The sequence below is a fragment of the Pristiophorus japonicus genome, chromosome 19 (genome assembly GCF_044704955.1).
Source record: "Pristiophorus japonicus isolate sPriJap1 chromosome 19, sPriJap1.hap1, whole genome shotgun sequence".
Classification (NCBI taxonomy): domain Eukaryota; kingdom Metazoa; phylum Chordata; class Chondrichthyes; family Pristiophoridae; genus Pristiophorus; species Pristiophorus japonicus.
Genome location: NC_091995.1, coordinates 51944684 through 51968158, shown reverse-complemented (window position 1 = coordinate 51968158; position 23475 = coordinate 51944684). Strand labels below are relative to the sequence as shown.

Below are 23475 nucleotides of genomic sequence, written 5' to 3'. Positions count from 1 at the left end.
TGAAGATTTGCAAGACAATTTACCTGATGACAGTGTCCGTTTCAGAGGACAGATTGTGAAATGAGTTCACAATAAACTGAGGGAAATGAAACTGAAAGTAAAGTGTCATGTATCTCACATTACTGTATAAAAATGTATTTTACCATGCTATACATGACTGTAACTAGATATGACCTGTAACCACAAGCATACTTTACCACCAGGGGTGCACTTGCAGGAGACACTGCATACCTGTCCCACACAGGTATATAAAGGCAGGTCTCAGGCAAGTGTGGCACTCGAGAGCTGTGAAATAAAGGTGCAGGTCCAGAGTGACCTTGACTTCAGCATGTGCCTCGTATAAGTCTGTACTGCAGGGTCAGAACTTTACAGTGGCGACGAGTTACGGGATCACAGAATCCACAGAATGGCGACCAAACTCAGATGAGAAATACAATGCTGGAGACAATTGGGAGGACTTTATAGAAAGGCTCCAGCAAAGCTTTGTAACCAAAGACTGGTTGGGCGACGATAAGGCAGACAAGAGAAGAGCCCATCTCTTGACCAGCTGTGGCTCGAAAACATACGCCTTAATGAAGGACCTGCTTCACCCGAGAAACCAGCAAGTACGTCGTTTGAAGAGTTGAGCACACTGGTGAGAGACCACCTGAAACCAGCGAGCAGCCTACACATTGCCAGACACAGGTTCTACAACTACAGACGCTGTGTCGGCCAGAGCATACCCGACTTTGTGGCGGAACTTCGGAGGCTGGCTAGTTTATGTGATTTCTCCGATGAACTAAGGAGAGAAGTACTGAGAGACTTTATTATTGAAGGAATAGGCCACGCAGGCATATTTCGAAAACTGATAGAGATCAAGAACTTAACACTAGAGGCAGCAGCACTGGTCGCACAGACATCCTTGGCAGGAGAAGAAGAAACGAGGTTGATCTACACTGCGGGTACGACAACCATCGAAACATCGGAACAAGGGGTTCAAAGCGTGAAACAAGCCGCTACCCCTACACACATACAAAGGCAGGAGAGCAGGACCTCAACAGCAGGCAGTGGTGCCAGAAGCCATCAAGGGCCACCTGAACGACCGATCACACCTCATCAACCCACAATGCGAGCAATCAACTACAGACTGAGAGAAGCTCAAGAGAGACCAGCCAGACGCAGCTCATCCTTCAGAAACAATGGAAGCGGTCTGTGCTGGAGATGTGGGGGAAGGCACTCAACAAGGGGGTGTCGATTTCAAAATGCTGTTTGCAGAAACTGCAACTATACAGGGCATCTGGCTCGCATGTGCAGAAAAACAGCAGCTCGGCTGGTATACAAATTGGAAGGGTCGGAAAGCGGACCAGAAGACGGTGGGGACAGTGCCCGGGACTCCGAGGTACAGCAGGTCAACACGATCAATGTCCACTGTTCTTAAAACAAGACGCCTCCAATAATGATGAGGGTCCTACTCAACAGGACACCCGTCAACATGGAACTGGACACAGGTGTTAGTCAATCTCTCATGAGCGTCCAACAATTTGATCAGCTGTGACCGCACAAAAGCAACAGACCAAAACTCACAAGGATCGACATCAAACTAAGGACCTACACCAAAGAAATCATCCCAGTCCTTGGCAGCGCCATGCTCTCAGTCACACACAAAGGGACAGTGAACCGACTTCCCCTTTGGATTGTTCCCGGAGATCTCCCAGCACTGTTGGGGAGAAGCTGGCTGGCAAAACTAAATTTGAAATGGGATGGTGTTCATGCCATGTCGTCAGAGGAACAGACCTCCTGCTCAACAGATCTAAGTCATTTTGCACATCTCTTTCAGCCAGGGGTGGGCACCTTCAAAGGGGCTAAAGTTAAAATCTACATCACACAGGATGCCAGACTGGTCCATCACAAGGCTAGAGCTGTGCCTTATGTGGTGACGGAAAAGATTGAACATGAACTGGACCGGCTTCTGCAGGAAGGCATTAGCTCACCCGTGGAATTTAGCGACTGGGCAAGTCCCATCGTCCCCATCATGAAGCCTGATGGATCCGTACGAATCTGTGGGGATTACAGATCTACCATAAACAGAGTCTTCCTATAGGACCAATACCCGCTGTCCAGAGCGGAGGACCTATTTGCCAAGTTAGCTGGAGGAAATCTTTTCTTGAAACTAGATCTCACATCTGCGAATATGACGCAAGAACTGACCGAAGAGTCTAAGCTATTCACCACCATCAACACCCATCGAGGCTTTTTTATGTACAATCGATGACCATTCGGCATCAGGTCGGCAGCTGCTATATTCCAGTGCAACATGGAGAGTCTGCTCAAGTCCATCTCCGGGACGGTTGTGTGTCAAGATGACATACTCATCACGGGCAGGGACACTGACTCCCATCTCCGCAATTTGGAGGATGTACTAAGTCGATTGTATCGGGTAGGCCTAAGATTTAAGAAATCCAAGTGTCTGTTTCTCGCGCCCGATGAAGAATTTTTGGGCAGAAGTATTTCCGCTGATGGAATCCGTCCAACAGAATCCAAAACCGAAGCAATTCGTCTGGCACCCAGGCCCCGGAATGTCTCGGAACTGCGCGCCTTTCTCGGGCTACTCAATTACTTTGGGAACTTTATGCAGAACTTGAGCATGCTGCTGGAGCCTCTCCACATGCTACTCAGAAAGGGGTGCAATTGGTTTTGGGGGGACGCCCAAGAATGCGCCTTCAATAAGGCATGCAAGCTTCTATGTTCCAACAGTGTTTTAGCCTTTTTTGACCCAGGTAAAAAGCTAGTTCTTACACGTGATGCGTCAGCGTACGGGGTCGGGTGCGTTTTACAGCATGTCAATGATGCAGGTAAATTACAACCCATTGCTTATGCCTCCAGGTCACTTTCGCGGGCGGAGCGCTGGTACGGTATGGTTGAGAAGGAGGCGCTCACGTGCGTTTATGGTGTCAAAAAGATGCACCAATACCTTTTCGGGGCCAAGTTCGCGTTAGAAACCAACCACAAACCCCTCACGTCCTTGCTATCCGAGTGCAAGGCAATAAACGCCAACGCCTCAGCGCGCATTCAGCGGTGGGCACTCATGCTGGCATCTTACGACTACACCATAAGGCACAGACCAGGCACAGACAACTGTGCCGACGCACTAAGCAGCCTACCCGTGGTGACCACAGAAGGGTCCGACGAACAGGACTGTGAGATGGTCACGGCAATCGATGCCTTCGAATCCACAGATTCGCCCATGACGGCTCACCAAATCAGAGCCTGGACGACCAGCGACCCCACGTTATCCTTAGTCAAAAGATATGTTTTAACTGGTGACTGGGCAGAGGCTCGCGATGCCTGCCCCGAGGAGATCAAACCTTTCCATAGGCGCATGCATGAACTATCACTACAGGTAGTCATGCCCTTGCGAGGCAGAGAGGCGTTTGTCCGGGAGCTCCACCGCGAGCACCCGGGCATCATCCTTATGAAGGCCATAACCAGATCCCACGTCTGGTGGCTTGGCATTGACGCGGACTGGAACTCTGCATCCGGCAGTGCACCATTTGTGCCCAACTCAGTAATGACCCCAGGATGGCCCCGCTAAGCTCCTGGCCCTGGCCAACCAAACCGTGGTCACAGGTGCATGTCGACTATACGGCCCATTCATGGGCAAAATGCTCCTCGTAGTCATCGATGCATTTTCAAAGTGGATCGAGTGCACCATTTTAAACTCGAGCACCACCTCCATCACTGTGGAGAGCGTTAGAACCATGTTTGCAACGCACGGAATACCTGACATATTGGTCAGTGATAATGCTCCGTGCTTAACCAGCGCAGAATTTCAAGATTTTATAGTTGACCATGGCATAAATCACGTTAAGACGGCACCGTTAAAGCCGACCTCCAATGGCCAGGCGGAGCGAGCAGTGCAAATCGTTAAATAAGGCTCGCTAAAAATCCAAGGTCCCACGCTGCAGAGCCGCCTGTCGTGACTGCTGCTGACATACAGATCTCGTCTGCATTCGTTGACTGGGGTTCCCCCCCCGCGCAACTATTGATGAAATGGACCTTAAAGACTAGGCTCTTGTTAATCCTCCCAGACATGCATGAAATTGTTGAGGCAAAGCGCCAGGAGCTAACTGAGTACCATGAACGAAATTCGAGGGGGAGGTGGAATGAGATAGGGGACAAAGTGTTTGTGCTAAACTATGGCAGGGGTCCCAAATGGCTTGCAGGAATAGTAACAGGCAAGGAAGGAAACAGGCTACTGGTGGTACAAATGGACAATGGCCAAACCTGCCGGAGGCATGTAGACCAAGTCAAAAGTAGATTTACCAACAACACTGCTGAACCAGAAGCAGACTACAATGTAGAACTCAAACCACACTTGGTGGACAGACAGAAGGAACAACCTGAGGAAAGGGCAGTCTCAACAGACAGCCCAGGCGAGATAACAGCAATCATACTGAACGAAACAGACAGCCCTGGCGAGATACCAGCAATCACACCGAAAGAAAAACAGGTACCAAGGCAAACAACTGAACCACAACTAAGACGCTCCACGCGAGAGTGTAGACCACCTGAGAGACTGAATCTATAAAGACAATAAGACCTTGGGGGAGGGTGATGTCATGTATCTCACACTACTGTATATAACTGTATCTCACCATGCTATACATGACTGTAACTGGATATGACCTGTAACCACAAGCATACTTTATCACCAGGGGTGCACTTGCAGGAGACACTGCATACCTGTCCCAAACAGGTATAAAGAGGCAGGTCTCAGGCAGGTGTGGCACTCGAGAGCTGTGTAATAAAGGTGCAGGTCCAGAGTGACCTTGCCTTCAGCATGTGCCTCGTGTAAGTCTGTACTGCAGGGTCAGGACTTTACATAAAGTGAGGCACAGATTAAGGAGCAGCGACTGTGATGGCCGTCAGTAAACAGGTCTTCACCCTGACTGGGGATTTAACCTGCTCCATCTGCCTGTCTCTGTTTATGGAGTCAGTGCACCTGGACTGTGAGCACAACTTCTGTAAATCCTGTATCCAGAAGTGTTGGGAACACCGGGATCAGGCCGTGTCCTGCCCAGAATGTCAGCTGGCTCTCCCCTGGAGAAGCTACACCAGTAACAGAGTGTTGGCCAATCTCTCCGAGAAAGCGCGGCAGCTGGAGCTGGACCCGAAGCTGGAGAAGGAGCGGTCTGAGTGTGAGGGACACGGGGAGAAGCTGGTAATGTTCTGTGAGGAGAATGAGATAGACATGTGCCGGTTGTGTAGTTTCACCTGCACATTCAAACCACAGGTTCCTGCCGGTCCGGGATGCAGAGAGACGTTAAAAGGTGCGGAGACACAGGACGGGATGTTCTCCAACTCTTACCCTGGGGGTGTGGTGGAGTGTGAAGCACGGGATAGAGGGAGTGGAGAGCCGAGAATCAATTTCGTTACATTGTTTAAATAAAACTACAGGGAAAGAGATTCATTACAATCTTTACTTTAAATAACTACAGGGAATCAGTTTTATTGCAATATTTAAGTCATATATAACTATATGGAAATCATATTCCTGGGCGGGTGCTCACACCATTCCCGGTATTCCCAGGGTCCCCTCACCCTTTGGGAGACAGACATTTCCCTCCCAGCCTCAGGAATCTCAGGGATTCCCTCTGTAGCTCACTCTCTCTCTCTCTTTTGTACACACACCCTCGCAGTTTAAAACATACCCAATATAAACTTTACCTGAAAGCTTTTGAAATGTGTTCTCTCGCTATCCTTCAATTTATTTGGAAAAACAGCTGATCAAAAACTGCTAGAAGCTGCAGAAAATATTCCATCCATTTACCTGACTGAGCGGGATTGATGCTCGATATGAAATTGAGTTCACTGATGTTACGTATGGAGAAAGAGTCAGACTCAGCACTGTGAGCTCAAAGTAGAGTGTGACCTTAGTCTTTTATTGCAGGTCTCCAGAGTGCCTCTCCAAACTGTGAAGCCTCCTTAAATATCTGTGCTCCCAAGGGATTATGGGATCCCTTGGGACTCCAGGGGATGAGCCTCTGGTGGCTGTACAGAGTAAATACAAGTATACATATATAACAACTGCATTGCTCAGACCACACAATCTGCGTTCAGCAAACAGAATCAAAGCTCCGGGCAAAAATATCAACTCCAAGCCCAGGCTTCAGGGAGAGGCTGAGGCCTTGAAATAAAAACTTTAATGAAGGCATTTAAAGACAAGATGGATATATTTATTTATGTTATTGCTTTTTTTTAATTGTTTTAAAATTCATTTTGGAAAATAGAAATTTCAATTAGAGGGCAGCTGAACATTTTATCAGCAAGCATTTTGAGTGATTTGCGGGAATAATATATCCAGCAGCATGTAGTGCTTTAACATGAAGCAGTGCCAGGCCACTGTTTAGATTAACATTGGAAGTCCTACTAAAGTGCCACCAAGTGGCACGTTCAGTCATGGCAGTAAGTTTGGACATTTTAAATATTGGAACTATTTTTCTTGGAGTTTTCGATGGTTGCATGTTCAGTAAATGATTCAGGAGAACTTTTTAGCCAGTATGTAACAAGCCCAACATGGGACAGAACGGTTCCGGACTTGGTTTTCGGAAATGAAGCTGGCAGGTGGAAGGGGTATCAGTGGGAGAGCATTTTGGTGCTAGTGATCATAATTCAGTTAGATTTATGGTAGTTATGCAAAAGGACAAAAATAGACTAGGAATAAAAGTTCTCAATTGGGAAAAAGCAAATTTTGCTAAGCTGAGATAGGATTTAGCCAAAGTGGAGTGGACATGGCTACTTCAAGGTAAATCAGTGTTAGAGCAATGGGAGGCATTCAAGGATGAGATCCTGAGTTTTCAGAACAAGTATGTTCCCTTAAAGAAAAAGGGTGGGACTAACAAACATAGAGTCCTCTCGATGTCAAGGGGCATACAGGGTAGGATAAAGAAAACTAGGAAGGCTTATGACAGATACGCAGTCTGCAGAAACTCTAAACGAGAATAGAAATACAGAAGTAAAATTAAAAAGGATATTTGGAAAGCAAAGAGAGAGCAAGGAAAAATGTTGGCAAGTATAATCAAGGAAAACTCAAATATGTTTAATAAAGTCATTAAGAGCAAGAGAATAACTAAAGAACGAGTAGGACCTATTAGAGACCATAAAGGTAATCTGTGTGTAGAGGCAGAAGACATGGATAGGGTTCTTAATGAACATTTTGCGTCTGTTTTCACAAAAGAGAGGGCGATGCAGACATTGCCATCAGGGAGGAGGAGTGTGAAATATTAAATGAAATAAACATAGTTAGAGAGGAAGTATTAGGAAGCTTAGTAGCTTTGAAAGTGAATAAATTCCCAGGCCCCGATGAAATGTATCCCAGGCTGTTAAGCTAAGCAAAACAGGAAATAGCAGAGGCTCTGACTATCATTTTCCAATCCTCTCTGGCTACAGGTGAGGTGCCAGAGAAATTGAGGACTGATAGGTTGTACCTTTTGTTTAAAAAGGTTGAAAGAGATAGACAGAGTAATTGCAGGTCAGTCAGCCTAACCTCAGTGTTGGGAAAATTATTGGAAAAAATTCTGAAGGACAGGTAAATCTTCATTTATAAAGACATGGGAAGGTCGTGTCTAACTAACTTAATTGAAATTTTTGAGGAGGTAACAAGGGGGGTCAATGAGGGGAGTGCCTTTAATGTTGTGTATATGGATTTTAGCAAGGCTTTTGATAAGGTCCCACATAGCAGACTAGTCAAGAAGTAAAAGCCCATGACATCCAGGGAAAAGTGGCCAGTTGGATCCAAAATTGGCTAAGAGGCAGGCAGCAAAGGCTAATTGTTGATGGTGTTTTTGTGACTGGAAGGCTGTTTCCAGTGGGGTTCTGCAGGGCTTAGTACTGGGTCCCTTGCTTTGTCTTCTATATATCAATGATTTAGATTTGAATGTAGGCGTCATGATTAAGAAGTTTGCAGATGATATTAAAATCGGCTGTGTGGTTGATAATGGAGAAGAAAGCTGTAGAATTCAGGGAGATATCAGTGAACTGGTCAGATAGGCAAAACAGTGGCAAATGGAATTAAACCCTGAGAAGTGTGAAGTAATGCATTTGAGGAGGGCTAACAAGGCAAGCGAATATACATTAAAAGGTAGGACAATCGGAAGTGTAGAGGAACAAAGAGACCTAGGAGTGCAGGTCCACAGATACCTGAAGGTAGCAGGCCAGGTAGATAAGGTGGTTAAGAAGGCGTACAGAATACTTGTCTTTAAGAGCCGAGGCATATAATACAAGAGCAGGGAGTTTATGCTTGAAGTGTATGAAACACTAATTAGGTCACAGCTAGAGTACTGCGTGCAGTTGTAGTAACCACATTACAGGAAAGATGTGATTGCACTCGAGAGGGTACAGAGGAGATTTATGAGGATGTTGCCTGGACTGCAGAATTTTAGCTCTGAGAAAAGATTGGATAGGCTGGCTTTGTTTTCTTTGGAAGAGAGGAGGCTGAGGTGAGATCTTATTGACCCGCATAAAATTATGAGGGGCCTAGAGACAGTGGATAGAAAGGACCTATTTCTCTTAGCTGTGGGGTCAATAACCATGGGGCATAGATTTAAAGTAATCGGTAGGAGGTTTAGAGAAGATTTGAGGGGAAATGTCTTCATCCAGAGGGTGGTGGGGGTGTGGAACTCACTGCCTGAAAGGATGGTAGAGGCAGAAACTCTCACCACATTTAAAAAGTGCTTGGATGTGCACTTGAAGGGCCATAACCTAGAGGGCTACAGACCAAATCTGGAAAGTGGGATTAAGCTAGATAGCTCTTTGTCGATCGGCGCAGATACAATGGGCTGAAATGGCCTCCTTCCGTGCTGTAAATTTCTATGATGCTATGGTTCACAGTCCTGGCAGTAAGTGTGGACATTGTAAACATTGGAATTCCCACAGGAACTATTTCTCGAGGAGTTTTCAATGGACTTTGTGACCCACATAAATAATTTAATAGACAATATAAAAACTAGTGTCTGGTTAAAACCTGAACACCTCTCCCCGCAGTTTGGGAATAAACAGCAGACATTGCAATGGGTTATGGTGAGATCTGATTCCATTTTTAGGACCAGCTGAAATCAGCCTTGGTTTCCATGGAGGATGAAAGGAAAAGTAAAAGTGAATTAAAACGGCAGAAGGAGGGGAAGATTTCAGAGCTGGATGTGAGTATTACCTTTTACCTTTAAACACGGCCATCCTTTAACAACATGCTGATTAAATGATCTCTCTCGCCATCTTAGGAACTCACAGGATCCCTGGAGCAAGACATCTCCACACAATTTGCCAAAATCCATCGATATCTTGAAGACAAAGAGAAACATTTGATCGAAGAGCTGAGGAGACAAAAGGAGGAAGACCTGAGCACAATGGAGAAGAACTTGGAAAGAATTGAGGAGGAACTGACTTCACTTGAGGAGAACATACTGAACCCTTGTGCAGACATCGAGCAACAAGACAGTATCTCCTTTCTCAAGGTGACCTTTTATAACCCAATCCCCAAGCTGTTGGTGTAACTGTAAACAGCACTTTATAATAGGGCTCAAACCCACCCCAACAGTGTACAATGTGCGGTATAACTGAGGACCAACAGGTATCAGTCAGGATTGCGCTCTGAGTGTCGAGGAGACTGTCCCACACTGTCTGGCCTTCACACTGGCTGCAGTATAACTGGAACCCGAGTGGGGAAACTTATTAAACCTCTTACTGGTCCCCTTCATGTTTTCAATGTTAGTAAACAGCTGAGCGGAGAGTCCACACTTCACTGAAATAAGCACTTCACTGACACTGAGAACTCGCCCAACATATTTAAATACAGATCCCAGCCCTCGGCTTTCCCCAGTTTGACTGTGCTGTATAACTCAGAGCTGTGTTTACTGATGTTACCAGGGTTACAGACCATCACTACCGGAAATCCCTCTGCGTTTCCCAGGACCTGGTTCTGAGAGCCTGAGTGAGGGAGCGATATTGATCTTGTCCTTGTCTTGTCAATCTAACCCTTACACTGTTATTACAGGCCAACCAGTGCCTACCAGCACCTAGCAATGTATCATCAAATGACTCACCATCCGAATATCTCCTATGGATTACAGAAGTTTCTTTGTTCAAGTTAAAGGTTGTCTCCTCTCAGATCTATTTCCTTCCCTCCTGTCATTAAATGAGTGACAGGATGGGGTTCAGTCCCATGGGTGCTGGCCCTGAGCGCAGTCACATGTTGGGGTTCAGTCCATGGGTTCTAGCCCTGAGAGCAGTGACATGTTGGGGTTCAGTCCATGGGTGCTGGCCCTGAGAGCAATGACATGTTGGGGTTCAGTCCATGGGTGCTGGCCCTGGGAGCAGTGAAATGTTAGGGTTCAGTCCATGGGTGCTGTCCCTGAGAGCAGTGACATGTTAGGGTTCAGACCATGGGTGCTGGCCCTGAGTGCAGTGACATGTTGGGGTTCAGTCCATGGGCGCTCTCCCTGAGAGCAGTGACAGGCTGGAGTTCAGTCCATGGGTGCTGGCCCTGGGAGTAGTGACATGTGGGGGTTCAGTTCCATGGGTGCTCTCCCTGAGAGCAGTGACATGTTGGGGTTCAGTCCATCGGTGTTCTCCCTGAGAGCAGTGAAATGTTGTGGTTCAGTCCATGGGTGCTGGCCCTGAGAGCAGTGACATGTTGCGGTTCAGTCCCATGGATACTACTCGTTCTTTTCGCAAACAATGTGTGATAGGAGGCTATTTGACTGTGTGGGCATCACAATGAGCCTAATCCTGTTCTTGTCTGAAGTGTACATAGGTGCATGTTGGCCCAGAGCTGCCTGGAAGTGTCCAGGAGCAGGTACCTGGCTGTTGTCCCCCTGTCGAGGGGATGCTGAGGTTAGGTGTAACATCACTGCTCCCAGCTCAGGGCCGCACAGACCAGAGACAAGCTCTGAGTTACTGGGTAAATACAGACCGAAAATAACAGAAACTGATCAGTGAACCTTCAAAGTCTTCAGCAGCAGAGGAAACCCTGTGGAGTGTATTCCGGGGGTAACTGACCTGGTATCACGTCACTGGGGCCTGTCAGTGAAAACTCCACTCAGAACCCTTCACATTTTACTAAAAGCAATGATTATACATCATCATATTTGCCAAATTTGCTGGAGATTTTGAGGTTGAAACAAGCAGGGTAGATATAGTGGGAGCCAGAGGATGTCGTTTATTTGGATTTACAAAATGTATTCCATAAGGTTCCACGGAAGAGGTTATTGCACAAAATTAGGGTTCTCTGAATTGGAAATAATATATTAGCATGGATTGACAAACATTGTGGACTGGGTGCCATGTCCAGTTATAGGAAGAAAATCTTACATTTATGTAGCACCGTTTACGACCACCGGATGTCCCACAATGCATTACAGCCAATGAAGTATATTTTGAAGTGTAATCACCGCTGTAATGCAGAAAACATGACAACCAATTTGCACCCAGCAAGCTCCCACAAACATCAATGTGTTAACGATCAGATGATCTGTGTTTAGTGATGTTGATTGAGAGATAAATATTGGTCAGGACACCAGGGATAACATCCATGCTCTTTGAAATAGTGCTATGGGATCTTTAACATGTACCTGAAAGGGAAGACTTTTAATGCCTCATCGGAAAGATGGCACCTCCAACAGTGCAGAACATCCTCAGCACTGCACTGGAGTCAGCCGACATGCTGATGTTGAAGTCTCTGGACTGGGATTTGAACACACAATCTTCTGACTCAAAAGCAAAAGTGCTATTTACTGAGCCACTGGCTGACACAGCTATCAGCTATTAACCTGTGTCCATCTACCTTCCTCTGTTACAATATTTATTGTGATGTCATTTCCCCAGTCCCAGCCACACTGACCCTGGATCCAAACACAGTGCATTGTAATCTCATCCTGTCTGAGGACCGGACCAGTGTGAGAGACAGTGACAGAAAATTATTGCTTCTTGATAACCCGGAGAGATTCGATACTGTTGTCTGTGTCCTGGGGTCACAGGGATTCACATCTGGGAAAGACTTCTGGGAGGTGGAGGTCGGGGACAAGACTGGATGGACTTTGGGTGTGGCCAGAGAGTCAGCCAATAGGAAGGGAAAGTTAACACTGCGGCCGAAACATGGACATTGGGCTGTGCGTTTGAGCAATGGGAATGAATATCGAGTTGTTAAAAGCCCATTTGTCCCACTGACACTGAGTGTGAAGCCCAGGAGTTTACCTGGACTATGAGGGAGGACAGGTGAGCTTTTACAATGCTGATGATATGGCCAATCTCTGCATTTTCACTGACACATTCACAGAGAAACTGTTTCCTTATTTTAACCATGGATTGTGCGATGAGGGTAAAAATGCTGCTCCTCTTAAACTGCGTCATTTCGATCCACAGGTTCCTAAACTGATGTCTGAATGTGGAGAGAATGTGTCCACTGCTGGACGAATATTGCACAACTCACACAGTAATTTCGTGACACAACACGAAACAGCAGTGAGAAAGGGGCTTGGCAATAAATGGGAAGGGTGGGGCGGGTTGTGAGTGTTGGACTGGTGAATTGTAAGTGTATGTCAAACTCTGTGCAGTCCGTAATATCGGTTCACTGTACATACTGGAGTCTGGGAATATATCTAACTGTACACTGTACCCAGTCTGTAATATATGTTCACTGTACATACTAGAGTCTGGGAATATATCTCACTGTACACTGTACCCAGTCGGTAATATCTGTTCACTGTACATACTGCAGTCTGGGAATATATCTAACTGTACACCGTACCCAGTCTGTAATATCTGTTCACTGTGCATACTGGAGTCTGAGAATATATCTATGTACACTGTACCCAGTCTGTAATATCTGTTCACTGTGCATACTGCAGTCTGGGAATATATCTAACTGTACACTGAACCCAGTGTGTAATATCTGTTCACTGTACCTACTAGAGTCTGGGAATATATTTAACTGTACGCTGTACCCAGTCTGTAATATCTGTTCATGTACATACTGCAGTCTGGGTATATATCAAACTTTACACTGTATCCAGTCTGTAATATCTGTTCACTGTACATAATGCAGTCTGGGACTATATCACACTGTACACTGTACCCAGTCTCTAATATCTGTTCACTGTACATACTGCAGTCTGGGAATATATCTAACTGGACACTCTACCCAGTCTGTAATATCTGTTCACTGTACCTACTGGAGTCTGGGAATATATCTAACTGTACACTGTATCCAGTCTGTAATATCTGTTCCCTGTACAAAATGCAGTATGGGAATATATCTAACTGTACACTGTACCCAGTCTATAATATCTGTTCACTGTACATACTGCAGTCTGGGAATATATCTAACTGTACACTGTACCCAGTCTGTAATATCGGTTCACTGTACATACTGGAGTCTGCAAATATATCTAACTGTACACTGTACCCAGTCTGTAATATCTGTTCACTGTACATACTGCAGTCTGGGAATATATCTAACTGTACACTGTACCCAGTCTTTAATATCTGTTCACTGTACCTACTGGAGTCTGGGAATATATCTAACTGTACACTGTATCCAGTCTGTAATATCTGTTCACTGTACATACTGCAGTATGGGAATATATCTAACTATACACTGTACCCAGTCCGTAATATCGGTTCACTGGACATACTGCAGTCTGGGAATATATCTAACTGTACACTGTATCCAGTCTGTAATATCTGTTCACTGTACATACTGGAGTCTGGGAATATATCTAACTGTACACTGTACCCAGTCTGTAATATCTGTTCACTGTGCATACCGGAGTCTGCGAATATATCTAACTGTACACTGTACCCAGTCTGTAATATCTGTTCACTGTACCTACTGGAGTCGAGGAATATATCACACTGTACACTGTAGGCAATCTGTAATATCTGTTCACTGTAGATACTGGACTCATGGAATATATCTAACTGTATACTGTACCCAGTCTGTAATATCTGTTCACTGTACATACTGCAGTCTGGGAATATATCTAACTGTACACGGTACCCAGTCTGTAATATCTGTTCACTGTACATATTGCAGACTGATAATATATCTCACTGTACACTGTAACCAGTCTGTAATATCTGTTCACTGTACATAATGCATTCTGGGAATATATCACACTGTACACTGTACCCAGTCTGTAATATCTGTTCACTGTACCTACTGGAGTCTGTGAATATATCTAACTGTACACTGTACCCAGTCTGTAATATCTGTTCACTGTACATACTGCAGTCTGGGAATATATCTAACTGTACACTGTACTCAGTGTGTAATATCTGTTCAGTGTACATACGGGAGTCTGGGAATGTTGGTTTGACACATGCGTTAAGCTGCCTTATCCCCATTATAACCATTACTCTCTCTCAGCCTGATTGTTCCCCTGGTATGGCCCTCATCTCTGCTCACTTAAGTTTAAGCGATGCACACTCGAATGTCTATGGCGACAATTGGTTGAACAATTCATCACCGGATCTGACTGGACCAGATAAAGCACTATCGGGTCGTGCTCTCCTTTACTAAAGCTGCCCACTATTCCAGGATCATCCTTGAATGCAACATGCGCCCTGGCTTCTCTTCTCCACTGCAATCCATAAACCCTTCTCCCCTGCCCCCTCCATGCTCACCTCCAACAACAAGTGCCATTTGGCACTAAGATTGTGACCATCGAATCCTCTGCTGTTTCCCTCCCTTCCCCTAGCCTACTGGGCCAAACCTCCTATAATCTTCCCCACTGCCCTAGCCCTGGACATGTATCTTTCTCCAGTTTTTCTCCTATTGCCCCTCATGCCCTCTCTGAGCTCATCTTGTCTGTGCCAGCTATTTACAATATACATTAATGATTTAGATGAAGGAATTGAGTGTAATATCTCCAAGTTTGCAGATGACACTAAACTGGGTGGCGGTGTGAGCTGTGAAGAGGAAGCTAAGAGGCTGCAGGGTGACTTGGACAGGTTAGGTGAGGGGCAAACGCATGGCAGATTCAGTATAATGTGGATAAATGTGAGTTTATCCACTTTGGGGGCAAAAACACGAAGGCAGAATATTTTCTGAATGGTGGCAGATTAGGAGAAGTGGAGGTGCAACGAGACCTGGGTATCATGATTCATCAGTCATTGAAAGCTGGCATGCACGTACAGCAGGTGGTGAAGAAGGCAAATGGTATGTTGTCCTTCATAGCTAGGGGTTTTGAGTATAGGAGCAGGGAGGTCTTACTGCAGTTGTACAGGGCCTTGGTGAGGCCTCATCTGGAATATTGTGTTCAGTTTTGGTCTCCTTGTCTGAGGAAGGACATTCTTGCTATTGAGGGAGTGCAGCGAAAGTTCACCAGACTGGTTCCCGGGATGGCTGGACTGACATATAAGGAGAGACTGGGCTTTTATTCACTGGAGTTCAGAAGGATGAGAGGGAATCTAATAGAAATATATAAAATTCTGATGGGACTGGACAGGTTTGATGCAGGAAGAGTGTTCCCGATGTTGGGGAATCCAGAATCAGGTGACACAGTATAAGGATAAGAGGTAAGCCATTTAGGACTGAGATGAGGAGAAACTTCTACACTCAGAGAGTTGTTAAGCTGTGAAATTCTCTACCGCAGAGAGTTGTTGATGCCAGTTCGTTGGATATATTCATGAGGGAGTTAGATATGGCCCTTATGGCTAAAGAGATCAAGGGGTATTGGGAGAAAGCAGGAAAGGGGTACTGAGGTGAATGATCAGCCATGATCTTATTGAATGGTGGTGCCGGCTCGACGGGCCGAATGGCCTGCTCCTGCACCTATTTTCTATGTGAGAGCCACCTCCTGCTCCCTCTACGCTATTCCCAACAAACTGCTGACCACCCAACGTCCATTCCTGGACTCCATGTCAGTTGATGCAATTAAAAGTTCCCTCTCAGATATTGTCCCCCTCTCCCACAAATATGGTATCATCATGGCTTTCCTAAGATCAAAGAACGCTTGACCCCTCTGTCCTTGCAAACTACCGCCCCATCTCATTTCTCTTTTTCCTCTCTAAAGTCATTGAATGTGCTGTCACCTACCAAATCTGTGCCCATCTATTCCACAACTCCCTGTTTGAATCCTTCCAATTTTTTTCTGCACCGCCATAACACCAAAACGGTTCTCATCAAAGTTACAAATTACATCCTATGTGACTGGTAAACAATCTCTCCTCAGCCTTCTCGGCCTGGCTGAGGAGAGAGAGTTTACCACAGTCACAGACACGTTGGATGTTATTTGTGACTTTGATGAGAGCTGTGTTGGTGCTGTGGAGGGGAGGAAACCGGATTGGAGGGATTCAAATAGGTTCCTGCTGGTCGAAGATGCGGTGAGAAAGTACAAGGCAAAGAGGCAGAAGTGTCTTAGACCCCACTGATTGTTTGTGATATTATGGTTCTTTCGAAGTGGTGTCATTTCTAGTTCTATTTACTCTGCTTTTACTCAGGAGAATAGGGGATTGGGACAAATTGCTTAGCTCCACCAAAAGGCCAGCATAAGCACAATGGGCGGAATGGCCTCCTTCTGTGCTGTATTGTTCTATCATTCTATTCTCTGATTCTAAGACTAATTTCCCAGTAGTGACGGGATTTAATATATGGGAACTGAGAGTGTGGCAAGTTGCTGTGATTGCTGTACTTTCGAACTCATTACATAAACGATTTGGACTCTGCAATCATAAGTACAATTTTCAAACTTGCGGAAGTCATTAAATTGGAGGGTTTAATTAAAACTGAGGCAGACAGACAAAATGCAAGAAGAGATTAATACATTTGCAGAATTGCAGATATTTGTCAAATTAACTTCAATATAAGTTTCAATATGACAACATAAAAAGAGGTCATTTCTTATAAATCTAACAGTATTTTTTGAAGAAATTATGAAGATAGTGGGTGAGGGAAGCCCAGATATTTAAAAAAAGTAACTGGTGGTCCCGGAGTTTCGATGACTTGAGGTCCAGGGCTCTATGCATAGGCCAGCCCAGAGGTACAAGTATCCCAGGAGCGTAAGGGCTTCGTAATCATCTCTGGGATCACGTGGGCCGGCGCAACCTATCAGCTTAGGGGATCTCCATTCATGTAGTAATTCCGTCTGTACGGAGCTGCCATATGTATGAATGGGAATATCTAAAAAACACACAGACGCACTAAATAAATAAAAAAACACATTACATATTTTATATTATTTAAAATGCAATTTAAATATTTTGTACAAAACATTTTTTTGAAAATTTTGTTTATATGTTTTAACAGGGCAAAAATTAAACTTACCTTAATTGACAGAGTTTTTAATATATAAATGAGTGACAACATTTTATTTTTCTATTTCTTAAACCTGTTATGCTGGTAAAAGCAGGCCTTATGCCTTCCTATTCGCATAGATAAACCTGGAACTTGTGCGTAAAGTCTTTGATGTTAATGGGCTAGATTGAGAACTGGCTGGCAGGACTGCTTCAGGTGTATCTTAATATGTTGGGAGGTTGGGCTCATTGCTGGCAAATGATGTTTAATTTGGATAAGTGCAGTGTTATAGATGTGGTCAGGGAGAGTGCTCAGCATTCATACACCCTTCAGAGAAAGCATTAAACAAGGTTGAGAAGGAAAGAGATCTGGGCATTCTGGTGCATAGAGCTCTAAAAATACATGAGCAATGCCGCGAAGTGATAGCTGGAGCAAATAAAGTGTTGGGATGCATTCATAGGACAATTGACTATAAGACGAGCCATACTATATTTTGTCCTCATACAAGACTGTGGCCAGGCCTCGCCTGGAACGCTGTATCCATTTTTGGTCTCCTCACACAGTGGGTCAAATTGAAGCTTTGGAAAAGGTGCAGATTAGGGCCACTGGACTAATTCCAAGTCTAAAGCACTTAGTTATCAAGATACGCTAAAGGAGTTGGGACTTTACATTTTACAGGAATGTAGACTTAAAGCTGATCTGATTGAGGTTTCGATGAGGATGAAGGGAATAGACTGTATTCCAGTTGACAGTTTATTTCAATTAAATAGGTGAGAGAGGAGTAGGGTTCACAAATTTAAGTTGTGAAAGGCCAGATCTGGGTTGGATGTCAGGAGATGGGTCTTTCCCAGAGAATAGTGGACCTCTTGAATAGACTCATGCACTGGACGTCGATTCACTAAATTCCTTCAAGTTAAAGCTGGACCTGTTTCTGGTTGGGGCCGACAATATCTCTTGCAAAAGGCAGGTATTTCAGGGAATTGATGACAGTGTGATCTGGACCAGTTTCCATCATTTAGATAGGATGGAGAGCAATTTTCCCAGATTTTCCCCCCAAATCTGCCTGGATTTGTATCTGTTTCTTTGCCTCTCCCAGGATATCACATGGTTTTGGCTGGTGTGGGGCGTGTATACACAAGGTGCTGCAATAGTGTGGGACAGGCGAATGTGGATTTTTGCAAGGCGTTTGATAAGGTCCTACATGGAAGACTGATCATGAAAGTAAAAGCTCATGGGATCCAGGACAAAGTGGCAAGTTGGATCCAAAATTGGCTTGGGGCAGGAAGCAAATGGTAATAGTTGATGGGTGTTTTTGTGACAGGAAGGTTGTTTCCAGTGGGGTTCTGCAGCGCTCATTACTAGATACTTTTTTGTGGTGTATATCAATGATTTAGACTTGAATGTAGGGGATATGATTAAGAAGTTTGCAGATAATGCTAAAATTCGGCTGAATGGTTGATAATGAAGAAGAAAGCTGTAGACTGGAGGAAGATTTCAATGAACAGGTCACGTGGGCAGAACAGTGGCAAATGGAATTCAATGTGGAGAAGTCTGAGGCAATGCATTTTGAGAGGTCTAAAAAGGCAAGGGAATACAAATTAAATGGTAGGACAATGAGAGGTGTAGAGGAACAAAGGGACTTTGGCCTGCCTGTTCACAGATCCCTGAAGATAACAGGCCAGGTGAGATAAGGTGGTTAAGAAGGCATATGGAATACTTGCCTTTATTAGCTGATGCACAGAATACAAAAGCAGGGATGTTATGCTTGAACATTATACAACACTAGTTATGCCACAGCTAGAGTACTGTGTGCAGTTCTGGTCACCACATTACAGGAAACGAGCGATTGCACTCGAGAGGGTACAGAGGAGATTTACAAGGATGTTTGCTGGACTGGATAATTTTAGTCATGCGGAAAGATTGGATTGGATGGGTTTGTTCTCTTTGCGACAGAGGAGGGTAAGGGGAGACCTTATTGAGATGTATAACATTATGAGTAGGCTAGATAAAGTGGATAGGAATGACCCATTTCCCTTAGCAAGGGATCAACAACCAGGGGGCATAGATTTAAAGAAAGTGGTAGGAGATTTAGAAGGAATTTGAGGGGACATTTCTTTACCTAGAGGGTTGTGGGGGTTTGGAACTCACTGCCTGCAAGTGTGGTAGAGGCAGAAACACTCACCACATTTAAAAAGTACTTGGATGTGCATCAGAACTGCCATAACCTACAGGGCTACAGACCAAGAGCTGGACAGTAGGATTAGGCTGGATAGCTCTTTGTTGGCCGGCGCGGACATGATGGCCTCCTTCCATGCTGTAAATTTCTACGATTCTATGATTTCATGGGTGCCGGTTATGCTCCCCTCCAGATATACAGTCTATTGAAGTCAATGGAGCTCAATGTCAGACGCAATGTTTACATTGATGTGATATCCCCCGTGTTGCACTAATGCCCAAGTCGGAGTTCAACCCCATTGTGTTCACAATAATGCAGTGAAGTGATTTTCTCGTACCCACTACATGCGCAGGGTTTGAATGCTCCTGAGGATGATGGGGTGAGATTAGACACTGGGACGGATACAGTACAACTGGTATTGGATTGTTTGCCTGTTATAATTCAATGGAACCGAATATCAGGCGTTTGGTATAATGGGCTGGAAACATTTCATTTGTTTCAGTCCCAAGCCAAGTCTAATTTCACTCCCGCAGGATATAGGGAAAAAGAACACTTAGCATGTCAGACACTGTGGGGTAGAAATTAATCCTATGCGATAGCACAGATCACACGGTAAGGCGTGGTATAGGTGCAGCCCAATATCCTGTCCCATTGCACTCAATGGAATTGACCTTCAGGCAGGAGGTATAATGGTAGGTCGATCCAATGGTGCCTACTGCCCAGAGCCAGTTTCCACCCCAAGGTGAATTGTGAAATAGGGATTCCTCAATTGCTCTCAAAGGGCGGTAACTCAGATTCTGCTGTATCAGGTTGGCTGCCCGTTTTTGGATGTGCCCAATATTCCATTCCATTGACTTAGTTACAACTGAATATTGGACTGGAGTATAATGGCAGTCGTTGTGGCACCGCTCAGTTTGTGCAAAAACCAAGAGGATTTTTTACCCCAATGGAATTGAATACCAGACAGTGGATATAAGTGGTGGCCAATCAGATACCGCCCATTCGGCACTATCCCCACGCATGTGAATGAAAGCGATTTATTTATGACTGATAAGTGGCAGTTATGGTTAAATGAGGATGACCTATGTGTACGATGCAATTATGCAGTGATATTTAATAGCCTCTGTTCATACTAGTTTGTGTGAAGCTTTTAAAATTGTTAGTTTTATTTCTTCCAAGTTCCAGCACCACTGAATTTCGACACAAACACAGCGTCTCCTCGGCTCATCCTGTCTGAGGACCAGGCCAACGTAAAACTCAGTGACAGCTAAGAATGGCTTCTGAATAATAATCCAGGGAGTTTCGGTATAAGTCACAGTGTGCTGGGATCAGAGGGATTCACAGCAGGGAAACACTACTGCGAGATGGAGGTAGATAAGTTTGTGTGGATTGTGGGTGCGGCCACAGAGTCAGCCAATAGGAAGGGAGAGATCAGTCCTCTCGCTGAAAATGGATATTGGACTCTGTCATTGACAAATGGAGGCGAGTGTGATGCCGACGAGATTCTTGCGTTGAGCGTGAAACCCAGGACCATCGGAGTTTACCTGGATTATGAGGATGGTCAGGTGTCATTTTACAATGCTGATGATTTGTCTCATCTCTCTACTTACATTGACACATTCACAGAGAAACTCCTTTCTTATTTCTCTCCTTATGTGAACGATGGTTACACAAATGCTAAGCCTCTTAAATTGCACCATTTAACATTATAAATCCTTAAACTTTTGAAGTGACAGCCAGAGAAGAGCAATAATTTTGATCTCACCATGGTGTACATTATATTGCATGCACCTTCTAACAAACTACAGCAGAAAAACAGAACTGTGAACATGTAGTGAGCGTGCTCTTCTGAGCAAGATTGACACAAATTGAAACCCCATTTAAAGAAAGGGAACGGTATTTGTATCTTTGTCTATCAGTAAGGACAGGGTTAACCATACTGTCCTGCGGTCTGTTAGCATTATACTCCTATTGATTTCTCATTATGTTCTAGTAATAGTTACCTGTAGCTTTTGCCTGTTAAGTGAGGAAGTTAAAATTAATTTATATCCAGTTTAGACTGACCTGTTGGATTGAGACTGATCTTTAATGCAATGATCAGTTTAGGCAATAAACTTTATTAAAAGACATGTATTTCAGAGAGTTTCAATCATTTGATAACATGTTAGTTCTGCAGAAGGAAATATCGTTGAACACATCATTCTTTTTTTAGAAGCGGGAGATTGGTATGGAATGGCAGAGATTTATAATTAGAACTTTCACTTGGTAAAATAGAAACAACAGTGAAACTATTGATAAAAATGTAGGGGAGTTGTACTGGTCTACAGAAAACGAATTTATGAAAACTTCACTGATCAGGGATAACGGAAGAGGCTCATTAACATTCATTTTATATCGAGTTGTATTGGGCAATGCAGAAAGATGTAGGATGTTACGTAGAACAAATAAGTAGAAAAGGTATAAAAAGGTACTTGGATTTCAAACATCTGCAGCCTGTGTACTGGAAGGGTATCGCCTTTGAATCCCCAACTAAAGTCGCAAGGTTCTGTTGTACTGGCTGTAAGTGTCTGTTTAATTACTGTATGCTTAATCATTCTGTGACAGCTGACATTAAATGTTACGAAACCTATTGATTTGAGAATAAATTATAAGTTCGAACACAAACACTTCCCCATCTTCTAACATCAGAATAATCAGTTAAAGATTGTGTCATGTATCTCACACTACTGTACATAGCTGTATCTTACCATGCTATACATGACTGTAACTAGAGATGACCTGTAACCACGAGCTTACCTTACCACCAGGGGTGCACTTGCAGGAGACACTGGATACCTGTCCCTGATAGATATAAAAGGACAGGTCTCAGGCAAGTGTGGCATTCGAGAGCTGTATAATGAAGGTGCAGGTCCTGAGTGACCTTGACTTCAGTATGTGCCTCATGTGAATCTGTACTGCAGGGACAGGACTTTACAGTGGCGACGAGTTATGGGATTACAGAATCCACAGAATGGCGACCAATGGCTCAGATGAAAAATACAATGCTGGAGATAATTGGAAGGACTTTATAGAAAGGCTCCAGCAAAGCTTCGTAACCAAAGACTGGTTAGGCGACGATAAGGCAGACAAGAGAAAAGCCCATCTCTTGACCAGCTGTGGCTCGAAAACATACGCCTTAATGAAGGATCTGCTGGCACCCGAGAAACCAGCAAGCAAGTCGTTTGAAGAGTTAAGCACAATGGTGAGAGACCACCTGAAGCCAGCGAGCAGCCTACACATGGCCAGACACAGGTTCTACAACTGCAGACAGTGTGGGCAAGAGCATACCCGACTTTGTGGCGAAACTTCGGAGGTTGGCTAGCTTATGTGAGTTCTCCAATGAAGTAAGGAGAGAAGTACTGAGAGACTTTTTTATTGAGGGAATAGGCCATGCAGTCATATTCCAAAAGCTCATAGAGACCAAGAACTTGACCCTAGAGGCAGCAGCATTCGTTGCATAGACATTCTTGGCAGGAGAAGAAGAAACGAGGTTGATCTACACTGCTGGTTTGACAACTAACGAAACATCGGAACAAGGGGTTCACAGCGTGAAACAAGCCGCTACCCCCACACACAGACAAAGGCAGGAGAGCAGGCCCTCAACAGCAGGCAGTGGCGACAGAAGCCATCAAGGGCCACATGAACGGCCGTTCACACCTCATCAACCCACAATGCGAGCAATCAACTACAAACTGAGAGAAGCTCAAGAGAGATCAGCTAGACGCAGCTCATCCTTTGAAAACAATGGAAGCGGTCTGTGCTGGAGATGTGGGGGAAGGCAGTCAACAAGGGGGTGTCGATTTCAGCATGCTGTCTGCAGAAACTGCGACTATACAGGGCATCTGGCCCGCATGTGCAGAAAAACGGCAGCTCGGCTGGTATACGAATCGGAAGGGCGGAAAGTGGACCAGAAGACGGTGGGGACAGTACCCGGGACACCGAGGTACAGCAGGTCAACACGATCAATGGCCACTGCTCTTACAACAAGATGCTT

The 23475-nt window shown here is 44.8% G+C and overlaps 2 pseudogenes; one reads left to right on the top strand and one right to left on the bottom strand.

Annotated features, from left to right (window-relative positions):
• The window catches only part of LOC139230222 (zinc-binding protein A33-like), an 853736-nt pseudogene that overhangs the window by 529685 nt on the left and 300576 nt on the right, over positions 1-23475 (bottom strand).
• On the top strand, positions 4898-20713 carry LOC139230591 (zinc-binding protein A33-like; annotated as a pseudogene).